The sequence below is a fragment of the Scyliorhinus torazame genome, chromosome 1 (genome assembly GCF_047496885.1).
Source record: "Scyliorhinus torazame isolate Kashiwa2021f chromosome 1, sScyTor2.1, whole genome shotgun sequence".
Taxonomy (NCBI): domain Eukaryota; kingdom Metazoa; phylum Chordata; class Chondrichthyes; order Carcharhiniformes; family Scyliorhinidae; genus Scyliorhinus; species Scyliorhinus torazame.
Window position 1 is genome coordinate 31,469,925 of NC_092707.1, and position 13,072 is coordinate 31,482,996.

The following is a 13,072-nucleotide window of genomic DNA, read 5'->3' on the forward strand; positions in this document are numbered from 1 at the left end:
ATTCTTCCCTGGTATATCCAGGGAGTGGAATTCTCCCATCCTGCCCAAGGCGGGCTTGGTGGCGGAAGGAGTGGGGAATCGAGTGGGAGCTAAAAGGTAATAAACCAGCAGTGTGAAAATCACATTGCCATTTCCCGATGGTAGGTCATTGGCCACTCGGGATTCCTGCAGGCTGGTGGCGTGAATGCTATTCGCATCTCATGAATGCTCATTAAAACAGCTGTCTGCCGGTCTCCCATTAGGGTTTCCAATTGCGCCACGTCAGTGTGAATTTACCTCTTGTCTGAAACCCGGTTGATAAAGAGTTTTGAGCAAAAGGCTGTCCTCGGCCCATTATTTGAGACTTTGAGATCAGTACAATAAAACCTTTCTGCCATAGTGCTGCGCTGTTCCCGATTCACTGTTCACTGCTTTGCCGGGACAGATCGGGTCCTGTCCTCCTTCTCCACCCTGACCTGGTCTTCACGGGCAGCACCCTACTGCTGGACCCACGGGCCCTCCTGTGTCACCGCCTCGGTTCAGTACTGCGCCTGGGGCTGGGAAACGCAGGGGTCTCTCTCCCCTGGTGCCACAAATCACTATCTATCTGGACCGCACTGTGCTGAGGGACTCATCCAACCACCGCCACAGAGGTCTGAAGTTCACCCCGGATGGAGTGTGAGGTGAGACTGGGATGGGGTGGCTGCCTGACAAAGACAATGCGGCAATGTGGAAGGAGGGCTGTGCAAGGTGGAGGGGAGTGAAGGGCGAGGGCTCACAATGGCAGACAGAGGGGCAAGGAAGTGGATGAAGTAGATGAACAATGGAAGGCAGAGGGAAGACAGAGGGGAGGGAAGCTGGACTCCAACTAGGCCGCATGAAAAGCTCACAGACAAGGGGGTCAGAATGATACCCCATTGTTCACTGGAAGTTCCAGATGTGGTGGGTAGAGGTCTAAGTGGGGCATGGGGGCCTCGCAGCTGATGGGCTGAGGGTGGTTGAATCGGGGAACAGACGTATTTTTGAAGCTTTGAGCCTTTTCCCTCTGGTTTGCTGATATCCTACACAGTGTGGCGAAGTCAGGTGTGTTAGATAGGGTGGTATGAATGTGCTGGACTGGTATTTAAATATGTCACCAAGACCTTTGAACAAATCAGCTGCTTGCCCACCTGGAGGGTCAGAGGGCAACTCCCCTGTGCATATTTAATGAGGTTCCAGGGTATGGGATCTGCCATTCTGGGCAGCGGCAAAGGCACCACCAGAGCCACCCGCCACCGCACTTAGTCTCAAAAAATGAGAATTGTGCCCAGCACCTTCCAAACCCGTGACCTTTACCACCGCAAAGGAAAGGAAGTTGATGCCTGGGAACACCTGCGATGTCTTCTCCAAGCCACACACCATCCTGACTTGGAACTAATTTGCCGTTTCTTCACTGTCGCTGGATCAAAATCCAGGGACTCCTCCCTAACAGCATGGTGGGTGCACCTACACCAAATGAACTGCAGTGGTTTATGGAGGTGCTTCACCAACACCTTCTCAAGGGAAATTAGGAATGGGCAAATTCATCCATGAACTAATAAATAAATCAACCCCGGCCAGATCCAGCCAGGGTGGAGGTCACCTGTCTAGGAAATGGCGCAGTGGCCTAGAGCAATGCACGTAGAGGGAGCCAGGGCTTTGCAATCAGTGGGCCCCACATAGTGGGAACAGTGGAGATTCAATTATTTCTTTGCGACACTGTGTTAATGCAGTGAATTTGATTATGAATCTTCCGGATCAGTCGTGAAGGTCACAGGCCTGGAATGTTAACTCTGTTCCTTTCTCCACAGATAACCAGGATTTTCTGTTTTCATTTCCACTTTCCCAAGAATCTGCAGAATTTTAGGGGGAGATTCGATTCCTAATCTGCGTTGGGTGATTGGGGTCAGCCTGGGTACCACTGAGCAAACACAGTTTAAATAAAGCTCCTCACGAGAGGATGCTACTGGAGACAGGAAGCATAGAACATAGAACATACAGTGCAGAAGGAGGCCATTCGGCCCATCAAGTCTGCACCGACCCACTTAAGCCCTCACTTCCACCCTATCCCCGTAACCCAATAACCCCTCCTAACCTTTTTGGACACTAAGGGCAATTTAACTGGCCAATCCACCTAACCTGCACGTCTTTGGACTTTGGGAGGAAACCGGAGCACCCGGAGGAAACCCACGCAGACACGGGGAGAACGTGCAGACTCTGCACAGACAGTGACCCAGTAGAGAATTGAACCTGGCAGCCTGGCGCTGTGAAGCCACAGTACTATCCACTTGTGCTACCGTGCTGCCCATTGATGGGATTGGAGGGAGAACTTGCATGTGGACCAGGAATTTGTTTCCGGAAATAAAGTAACAATGCTTGTTGGGAGAGCAATGTTGGTGCAGGTCCTTACTGAGTGCCCAAGGATCAGTGCTTGGGCCCACACTGTTCCTAATCTACACCAATGACTTGGGTTCAGAGACAGATTGCAGACTAGTTATATTTGCAGTTATTAAGAGGGGCATGCATCGGTGGTTGGGGGGTGTGAGGAAGGCAGTTAAGTTGAAGGAAACAGCAGGATAAAGCCTGTAACTAGGCCGAGCATTGACCAGTGAGAGTCAATACAGATGGTGACGTCAGGCTCAGTAAGTTTGTAATTAACATGCAATCCTCCCAGTGTTAATTGGATAAGAAACAGTGGTAACTTCAGGCCAAAGTTGCACAATGGAGATGATCTAACAGTATGAGGCATGCAGAGCTGTATCTGGCCCACTTCTGTTCTTGTGTAGAACTGAGCTCAGCCTGACTTTAACTGAGTATCCGGGAGTGTGGTGATTGTCCATTTAAGGGCAACACAGCAGAGTAAGGGTCACATGGCCTGTGTGACCAATCGGGAGAATGTGAAATCACCCCATGGTGAGAGCGGCTCCAGGCAGAGACATTTTGGCAGCCAGCTACAGTCATGAGGCTGCTGTACAATTCTTATTGATAAATAAATGTTGTGTTCACTAATGAAGACTACGAAAGTGCATCTTTACAGGGAGTGTATGTGCCACTGGTGGATGGGAGTAGAAGAATCTACGCCAGGGTGGGATATTATTCTGAGGAGTGTGTTTGGTCAGCCAGATTTCCCTTTCTTCATCAATGACGTTCTTTTCAGATAATTCTGTGCAAAGAGATGCGTAAGGGGAAATGATGTCTGCACGCTGTGGTTGCATGTGCAATGACATTTCCTGTGACTTGTTATTTTACTCTTGATATTACCTAAAAGGTGTCATAGGGGAAAGGATGATGGGCAAGTGAGAACAATAAAAATAGAAACGATCACTCTTTGGTGGATTTTACCCCATGTGTCATCACCTCGGTCCCAACACTATTTTGATATATCGTCAAATTGAGTTATCTGTGAAGATGACGCACATGATGTTATGAATGTGGGTGGCGATTGTCAAATCAAACAATAGAATGAGGCCACTCAACCCATCAGACCTGTGATAGCCCTCTGAAAGAACTATCCAATTAGTAAGACTCCCCTGTTCTTCAAAGTTTTCCTCCTCTTCAAGTATTTATCCCGTTCCATTCAGAGAGGGACTATGGAATCTGCATCCACTCTTCTGACAGGCAGAACATCCCACATAACACTTACCAAATCAAATAAATTCACATCTCGCCGTGAGTCTTTTTGCTGTTATCAGTGTGCTCTGGTCAGTGGAAACAGTTTTTCCATATTTGTTCCATCAAAACACTCCATCATTATCTTCCAATCACCTTTCCAGCTATGTGAACTCTCCCAGCTTGTCTAGTCTTTCCACATCGAGATGAACTGGAGGAAAGGATCACCCCCCCCCATCTCCTGAAGGTTTCAGCCCCAAATTGCCACTGGGCATCATCCTGGCATCACTCGCCAGCTCTGAACCCGGCGGAGAATGTAGGCTCAGGCACCCCATTTGCAAGAGCTGGAAGGGTGCCAATGCTACTGGGGCGGTGCGCCACAGATGCCGTCGCAACCAGAGTTGATGTGTCTGCAGGTCTTTGTGTTTAGCTGAGCTGTAACTAAGAGGGAGGAACCCCATGTGAAAGCCAGCTCAACACTCAGTCCTTGAAAACACTCCTGCCCTTTCTGTCTCTCCCCCAGCGCCCCCCCCCCACCCTCTCCCCTTGCCCCCAGGAGAAGGCAGCCCATAATTGCCGGGGAGAGAGAAAACAGGAGGGCAACCGCCGGATCCCATCAGTGCCTTGCAACTCGGGAGACTCTGGTCCCAGTGTCCGTCCCTACTGACAGGCTCCCGTCCCTGCCAGCAGGAGTACCGCTTGCTGACCCTATCCACAGAAAGAAGTCTTACAACACCGGGTTAAAGTTCAACAGGTTTGTTTCAAACACTAGCTTTCGGAGCGCTGCTCCTTCCTCAGGTGATTCACCTCAGGTGAAGGAGCAGTGCTCCAAAAGCTAGTGTTTGAAACAAACCTGTTGGACTTTAACCTGGTGTTGTAAGACTTCTTACTGTGCTCACCCCAGTCCAACGCCGGCATCTCCACATCATGACCCTATCCATGCTAGAGGGACGCTCCGAAGCCCCATCCAGCACCCTCCTGTAGGGGCTTCTGTGGACGTGGCCCTTGGGTGGGCAGCGGGATGTCCTGCCGGCAGGTGGCACCCAGTTGGGGGCGAGGGGAATTGGTGGGGTGGAGTGATGGGGTGTGGAGTGTGGGGGTGGTGGGGTGGAGGGTGGGGGGATGGAGTGCGGGCCTGGTGGGGGGTGTAGAGAGCAGGGGTGTGGAGAGCGGGGGTGGTGGGTGGGGGGGGGGTGGTGGAGTGTGGCGGTGGTGGGGATGAGGGTGGGGAGTGTGGTGTGTGGGGTGGTGGGGTGGAGGGTGGGGGGTGTGGAGTGTGGGGGTGTTGGGGAATGAGGGTGGGGAGTGTGGTGTGTGGGGGTGGTGGGGTGGAGGGTGGGGAGTGTGGTATGTGGGGGTGGTGGGGAGGAGGGTGGGGGGTGTGGAGTGTGAGGGTGGTGGGGTGCAGGGTGGGGGGTGTGGGGGTGGTGGGTGGGGTGTGTGGAATGTGGGGGTGGTGGGGTGCAGGGTGGGGGGTGTGGAGTGTGGGGGTGGTGGGGTGGATGGTGGGAGGGGTGGAGTGTGGGGGTGGTGGGTGGGGGTGTGGAGTGTGGGGGTGGTGGGGTGAAGGGTGGGGGGTGTGGAGTGTGGGGGTGGTGGGGTGCAGGGTGGGGGGTATGGAGTGTGGGGGTGGTGGGTGGGGGTGTGTGCAGTGTGGGGGTGGTGGGGTGGATGGTGGGGGGTGTGGAGTGCGGGGTGGTGGGTGGAGGGGTGGAGTGCAGGGTGGGGGGTGTGGAGTGCGGGGGTGGTGGGTGGGGGGGGTGGAGTGTGGGGGTGGTGGGGTGTGGAGTGTGGAGTGTGGTGGGGTGCAGGGTGGGGGGTGTGGAGTGTGGGGGTGCAGGGTGGGGTGTGTGGAGTGCGGGGGGGTGGAGTGTTGGGGTGGTGGGTGGGGGTGTGTGGAGTGCGGGGGTGGTGGGTGGGGGGTGGAGTGTGGGGGTGGTGGGTGGGGGTGGTGGGGTGCAGGGTGGGGGGTGTAGAGAGCGGGGTGGTGGGGTGAAGGGTGGGGGGTGGAGTGCGGAGGTGGGGGGTTGCAGGGTGGGGTGTGTGGAGTGCGGGGGGTGGGTGGGGGGGGTGGAGTGTGGGGGTGGTGGGGGGTGTAGAGAGCGGGGTGGTGGGGTGCAGGGTGGGGGGTGTGGAGTGTGGGGGTGGTGGGGTGCAGGGTGGGGGGTGTGGAGTGCGGGGGTGGTGGGGGGTGTAGAGAGCGGGGTGGTGGGGTGCAGGGTGGGGGGTGTGGAGTGTGGGGGTGGTGGGGTGCAGGGTGGGGGTGTGGAGTGTGGGGGTGGTGGGGGGTGTAGAGAGCGGGGTGGTGGGGTGCAGGGCGGGGGGTGTGGAGTGTGGGGGTGGTGGGGTGCAGGGTGGGGGGTGTGGAGTGCGGGGGTGGTGGGTGGGGGTGTGTGGAGTGTGGGGGTGGTGGGGTGCAGGGTGGGGGGTGTGGAGTGCGGGGGTGGTGGGTGGGGGTGTGTGGAGTGTGGGGGTGGTGGGTGGGGGGTGGAGTGTGGGGGTGGTGGGTGGGGGTGGTGGGGTGCAGGGTGGGGGGTGTAGAGAGCGGGGTGGTGGGGTGAAGGGTGGGGGGTGGAGTGCGGAGGTGGGGGGTTGCAGGGTGGGGTGTGTGGAGTGCGGGGGGGTGGGTGGGGGGGGTGGAGTGTGGGGGTGGTGGGGGCTGTAGAGAGCGGGGTGGTGGGGTGCAGGGTGGGGGGTGTGGAGTGTGGGGGTGGTGGGGGGTGTAGAGAGCGGGGTGGTGGGGTGCAGGGTGGGGGGTGTGGAGTGTGGGGGTGGTGGGGTGCAGGGTGGGGGGTGTGGAGTGCGGGGGTGGTGGGTGGGGGTGTGTGGAGTGTGGGGGTGGTGGGGTGCAGGGTGGGGGTGTGGAGTGCGGGGGTGGTGGGTGGGGGTGTGTGGAGTGTGGGGGTGGTGGGGTGCAGGGTGGGGGGTGTGGAGTGCGGGGGTGGTGGGTGGGGGTGTGTGGAGTGTGGGGGTGGTGGGTGGGGGTGTGTGGAATGTGGGGGTGGTGGGGTGCAGGGTGGGGGGGTGGAGTGCGGAGGTGGGGGGTTGCAGTGTGGGGAATAGAGTGCGGGGGCACCCGTATGGGCATTCGGTACAACCACGGACCACTGTGGGCAGTCAATGAGGTGTGCAGCAAGATGGAAGCCTTGCAGGCTGCGGTAATGCCAGTCTGTGCCTGCCCCCCCCCCCCCCCCCCCCCCCGGTCACCCACCATCATTCCTGCTGATGCTGCGGGCCCTGACAGATGCCCCCCCCTCCTCACCCCCCCCGCAGTTCCGGCAGCCCGCGGTCGCGCCCCTGCCTGTGCTGCCACCTCTCTCCGCCTCACCAGCTACCGCGCTTGTTTCCCCATTTTTAAATCCACAAGTGAAACTTGCCATTGGTAATTCCTCCTGGTGGAGGCGGAGCATCGCAGGAGCCCCGGAGAATACCGGGCCAGGCCCGTTAATGAAATGCCAACGGCATTTACTGTATGTGAGGAGCAGAACGCATTGACACCGTCGTCGGGGCACCGGAGCTTGGTGTTCCGTCGGGCGCCCACCGCCAGCCACGACTTTCACCCCGAGCGTGATTTTCTGCCCAATTGCGTTTCGCGATTCCGTCATTGCTGGGCCCAGAACCCTGCCCTATATGTTTTAACTGAGCGATGTGCAAGCTAGGGGAGTGAGTGGGCCGCTAGAGTGACCCTCTTTCATCTCAGCGGGCCGCACAATTGAAATCAGGTTTGTTCACTAACAATTTAGACTTTGGATACAGAGGAAAGGCACAGCCCTCACAGTCAATGTTGTGAGCAATCAATACCCACCCATCAACCCTGCATGTGGGCGACGGTCAATACAATGTCTCACGGGCCTCACTCACAACCCCGATGGGTTCCCGCAGGCTTCCCACCCTTGCTTTAACTGCTCTCTCAACATGCCTGCCATCTTCAATGTACGTGCGCACTGTGGCCCCTCTGTTTCTGCACCTCTTTTAGAGTTTCTCCCTCTATTGCATAGTCTCTCCATGTTCTTCCTGCCAAAATGAATCACCTCTCACTTCTCTGCATTGAACCTCATACGCCAGCTGTCTACCCAATCCACCAGCAAGTCCGCTGCCTTTTGAAGTTCAAGACATCCCATTGCAGTTAACAAGGTTTCCAATCTTCATGTTGTCTGCAAATTTTGAAATCATGCCCTGCACATCACAGTCTATTTCATTAATAAATAACAGGAAGAGCAAAGGTCCCAACACTGACCCCTGGAGAACTCCACTACAAACCTTCCTCCAATCTGAAAAACACTTATTTATGTAGCAAACAGCCAGCTCCTGGACGTTGAGGAATGCTAGAAAATGGAAGGATCGCTTCCATCCCTGCTTCATCGAACTGCCTCACTCCTCACCAAACTCCAACGTAAACAGCACGTGCTAGTGAACAGAGGGATGCTGCAGGTAAACGCATGGCTAAAGAGCTGGTGCAGGGGGAAAGGCTTCAGATATGTGGATCATTGTGGTGTCTTCCAGGGAAGGTGGGACTTAGACAAGCAAGATGGATTGCACCTAAACTGGAGGGGCACCAATAGCCTGGCCAAGAGGTTTGCTAATGTGCTTCGGGAGGGTTTAAACGAGTCTGGCCGGGGGATGGGAACTGGAGCAGCGGGCCAGCAAGTGTAGGGACTGGGGAAGAGCTTGAGACTAAGACAAATATAGCAAAGCGGGAGAGCAGGCAGACGGAAGTCGCTGTTCTCAGTGGGTCTGGAGGTTTGGAGTGTGTTTGCTTCACGCAAGAAGTACAACAAGTAAGACGGGTGCATTAACGTGGGGAATTATGATAGTGTTGTTATTACTGAGACATGGTTAAAGGAGGGACAGTTTAACATTCTGGAAAATCGATGCTTTAGGTGAGACAGAGGGGGTAACAGAAAGGGTGGGGGAGTTGCAATACTGGTTAGGGAACATATCACAGGTGTAATGAGGGAGGATATCTTGGAGGGATCCTGCACTGAGGCATTGTGGGTAGAGCTTACGAAGAGGAACGGTGCAATCACAATGTTGGGGTTGTATTATAGGCCTCCCAACAGCCAGCTGGATACAAAGGAACAGATATGCCCAGAAGGGGCTGGTTTAGCTCACTGGGCTAAATCACTGGCTTTTAAAGCAGACTAAGGCTGGCCAGCAGCACGGTTCTAATTCCCGTACCAGCCTCCCCAAACAGGCGCCGGAATGTGGCGACTAGGGGCTTTTCACAGTAACTTCATTGAAGCTGACTTGTGACAATAAGCGATTATTAATATTAGTCAGATTCTGGAAAGATGTGAAAATAGCAAGGTTGTTGTGGTGGGTGATTTTAATTTTCCTCATATTGATTGGGGCTCGCTTAGTGCCAGAGGTTCAGATGGAGAGCAATTTGTTAGGTGTGTCCAAGAGGGTATTTTGAAACAGTATGTTGATAGTCCAACCAGGGAGGGAGCCTTACTGGATCTAGTATTTGGTCACCTGGCCAGGTGACCAAAGTTTCAGTATGGGAACATTTTGGGAATAGTGATCATAATTCTGTAAGTTTTCAAATACTCATGGATAGGAACACGAGTGGCCCTCGAATGAAGGTACTAAATTGGGAGAAAGCTAACTACAACAGAATTCGGCAAGAGCTGTAGAATGTGGATTGGGAGCGGCTGTTTGAGGGTAAATCCACATTTGATATGTGGGAGTATTTTAAAGACCAGTTGATTAGAGTGCAGGATAGACATGTCCCAGTGAAAATTAAAGACAGAAATGGCAGGATTGAGTAACCATGAATGACGGTGGAAATTGTGAGACTAGTCAAAAAGAAAAAGGAAGCTTACATAAGGTGTAGGCAACTAAAAACAGACGGAGTGTTTGAAGAATATAGGGAATGTAGGAGCAAACCCAAACGGGGAGTTAGGAGGGCTAAAAGAGGCCATGAAATGTCATTGGCAAGCAGGGACAAGGAAAATCCCAAGGCCTTTTCTACATATGTGAGGAGCAAGAGGGTAGCTGGGGAAAGAATGGGCCCACTCGACGACAAAAGTGGGAACTTCTATGTGGAGTCAGAGGAAGTGGGTGAGATCCTCAGTGAGTACTTTACATCGGTATTCACCAAGGAGAGGGACATGACAGATGTTGAGGTTAGGGATGGGTGTGTGAATACTCTAGGACATGTCAGCATAATGAAGGAGGAAGTGTTGGATATCTTAAAATGGGGGGGGGGGGGTGGAGGGGAGATAGCTTAGGCAAGATCAGCGAGAGGAGGAGGGGGGACAGAGGAACAGTATTTTTAAGCCATGTTGGCTGGGTATGGTTATTGGTTGGGGGGGGGGGGTTGTTTACTGTGTTATGTTTGCATTCAAAATTGTTGTTAAAAAATCACAAAAGTCGTAATAAAATGTTTTTTAAAAAATGCATTAAGGTAGACAAGTCCCCTGGGCCGAGTGGGATATATCCCAGGTTACTGTGGGAGGCAACAGAGGAAAGAGCTGGAGCCTTAACAGATATCTTTGAATCATCTTTGACCACAGGCGAGGTTCTAGAGGACTGGAGAATAGTCAATGTTGTCCCTTTGTTTAAGAAGGGAAGCAGGGACAATCCAGGTAATTATAGGCCAGTGAGCCTGACGTCAGTGGTGGGGAAGCTGTTGGAGAAGATATTGAGGGACAGGATTTATTCACATTTGGAAGCGAATGGACTTGTTAGTGATAGGGGACATGGGTTTGTGTGGAGAAGGTCATGTCTTACCAACTTGATAGAGATTTTTGAGGAGGTGACAAAATTAATTGATGAGGGAAAGGCTGTGGACGTCGTCTACATGGACTTTATTAAGGCGTTTGACTAGGTCCTCGTGGCAGACTGGTACAAAAGGTAAAGTTGCATGGGATTCGGGGTATAATAATAGTTTATTGCCACAAGTAGACTTCAATGAAGTTATTGTGAAAAGCCCCTAGTTGCCACATTCCAGTGCCTGTTTGGAGAAATGAAGTTACTGTGAAAAGCCCCTAGTTGCCACATTCTGGTGCCTGCTTGGAGAGGCTGGTACAGGAATTGAACCCATGCTGCTGGCATTGTTCTGCATTGCAAGCCAGCTATTTAGCCTTGTGCTAAACCAGCCCCTACTGATAAATGGATGGATAAAGAACTGGCTTAGCAACAGGAGACAGAGTAACAATGGAAGGGAGTTTTTCAGAATGGAGGTCTGTAACTAGTGGTGTTCCACAGGAATCAGTGCTGGGACCATTGTTTGTAATATATATAAATGATCTGGAGGAAAATATAGATGGTCTGATTAGCAAGTTTACAGATGACACTAAGATAGGTGGGATTGCAGATAGTGAAGGGGACTGTCTGAGAATATGGCAGAATATTGATAGATTGGAGAGTTGGCCAGAGAAATGGCAGATGGAGTTTAATCCGGATAAAGGCGAGGTGATGCATTTTGGAAGATCAAATTCGGATGTGGATTATACAGTAAATGGCAGAACCCTTAGGAACATTGACATAGAGGGATCGGGGCGTTCAGGCCCATAGTTCGATGGAAGTGGTAATGCAGGTGGATAAGGTGGTCAAGGAGGTATACGACATGCTTGCCTTCATCGTCCGAGGCATTGAGTACAAGAGTTGGCAGGTCACATTAGGGTTGTATAAAACCTTAGTGAGACCACATTTGGAATATTGCGTGCAGTTCTGGTCACCACATTATTAGAAGAACGTGGCTGCTTTGGGGAGAGTGCAAGGAACGTTTGCCAGGATAATAATAATAATCACTATTGTCACAAGTAGGCTTCAATGAAGTTACTGTGAAAAGCCCCTAGTCACCACATTCCAGCGCCTGTTCGGGGAGGCCGGTACGGGAATTGAACCTGCGCGGCTGCCATTGTTCTGCATTACAAGCCAGCTGTTTAGCCCAGTGCAGACCAAGGCAGCACTCCAGTGTAGTCCAAGGCAGCACTCCAGTGCAGTCCAAGGCAGCACTCCAGTGCAGACAAGGCAGCACTCCAGTGTAGTCCAAGGCAGCACTCCAGTGCAGTCCAAGGCAGCACTCCAGTGCAGACAAGGCAGCACTCCAGTGTAGTCCAAGGCAGCACTCCAGTGTAGTCCAAGGCAGCACTCCAGTGCAGTCCAAGGCAGCACTCCAGTGCAGACAAGGCAGCACTCCAGTGCAGTCCAAGGCAGCACTCCAGTGCAGACAAGGCAGCACTCCAGTGCAGTCCAAGGCAGCACTCCAGTGCAGTCCAAGGCAGCACTCCAGTGCAGACAAGGCAGCACTCCAGTGCAGTCCAAGGCAGCACTCCAGTGCAGTCCAAGGCAGCACTGAAGAAGCTCTGTTTTATGCTCCCTGATTCAAACTTCTGAGAACTAATTTAAGCCAGTTATCTAACTAACTAGCTGGAGCTCCGAGCAGATCCAGCATACCCCTGTTTGAAAGCTGGAATTAAAACTCAACCAAACCAAACTAAAGAGAAACTTTTAGTTAATGGCTAAATTAAAGAAAAGAGTAGATTAGATTTGACCTCAAAATGAACCCTTATTAAATGAATCCTTAAAAATCCCTCACTCGTCAAATGCCAACTTAGACACTCTCGTGCACCCAACGCGACATTTCAGGACAAACAATAACTATTTTAGTTTTAAAAAAAGAGGAGCGAAGGCAGCGCGGTGGCGCAGTGGTTAGCACTGCTGCCTAGCGGCACCGAGGTCCCAGGTTCAATCCTGGCTCTGGATCACTGTCCGTGTGGAGTTTGCACATTCTCCCCGTGTCTGCGTGGGTTTCACCCCCACACTTGGAAAAAATGAATTGGCTACTCTAAATTTATAAAAAAAGAGGAGCGGAAAAATTAATTCTTGATTTGTCAACCCATCAATTAAACTGTCATTTTCCACACATTTACCTCAGAGCCACAGACCCACACGGAGCCGCTCTCACCTCACTCACTCCACTTCCCCTCGATCTGAAATCACAGATTTACTGTACCCCACTTAAATAGACAGTAATGAATGCCTGCCTGAGGTAGTGGATGTGAGACTGTAGGTCAGTGGTGGGAAACCTGTGCCCTGGGGGCCACGTGTGGCCCACGATACAGTTTGTTGACCGTTGCCCATATGCAGGGTTAGCACATTCCGCTGATTTATGTCCGTGTAGTTTTTTTCCTACCCGTCTGACTGAAGTGATACGAACGCAGAACGAGGGCGAGTGAAGTGAGGCGTATGCTGATTGCTCACAACATTGAGTGAGAGCCGTGCGCTCTCTCTGCGTCCAAAGTGAAGGGCGACACGGTAGCACAGTGGTTAGCACCGCTGCTTCACAGCGCCAGGGCCCCAGGTTCGATTCCCGGCTTGGGTCACTGTCTGTGCGGAGTCTGCACGTTCTCCCCGTGTGTGCGTGGGTTTCCTCCGGGTGCTCCGGTTTCCTCCCACAAGTCCCAAAAGAAGTGCTGTTAGGCAATTTGGACATTCTGAATTCTCTCTCAGTGTA

At 52.9% G+C, this 13,072-nt stretch overlaps 1 long non-coding RNA gene across 2 annotated transcripts in view; it reads left to right on the top strand.

Annotated features, from left to right (window-relative positions):
• Nucleotides 1-7,908: 7,908 nt before the first annotated feature.
• LOC140429365 (uncharacterized) overlaps nt 7,909-13,072 on the top strand; it is a 75,719-nt gene continuing 70,555 nt past the window's right edge. For both annotated transcript variants that reach the window (XR_011949059.1, XR_011949060.1), the window contains exon 1: nt 7,909-8,037. This is a non-coding gene — a long non-coding RNA (uncharacterized lncRNA). The remainder of the gene's footprint in view (nt 8,038-13,072) is intronic.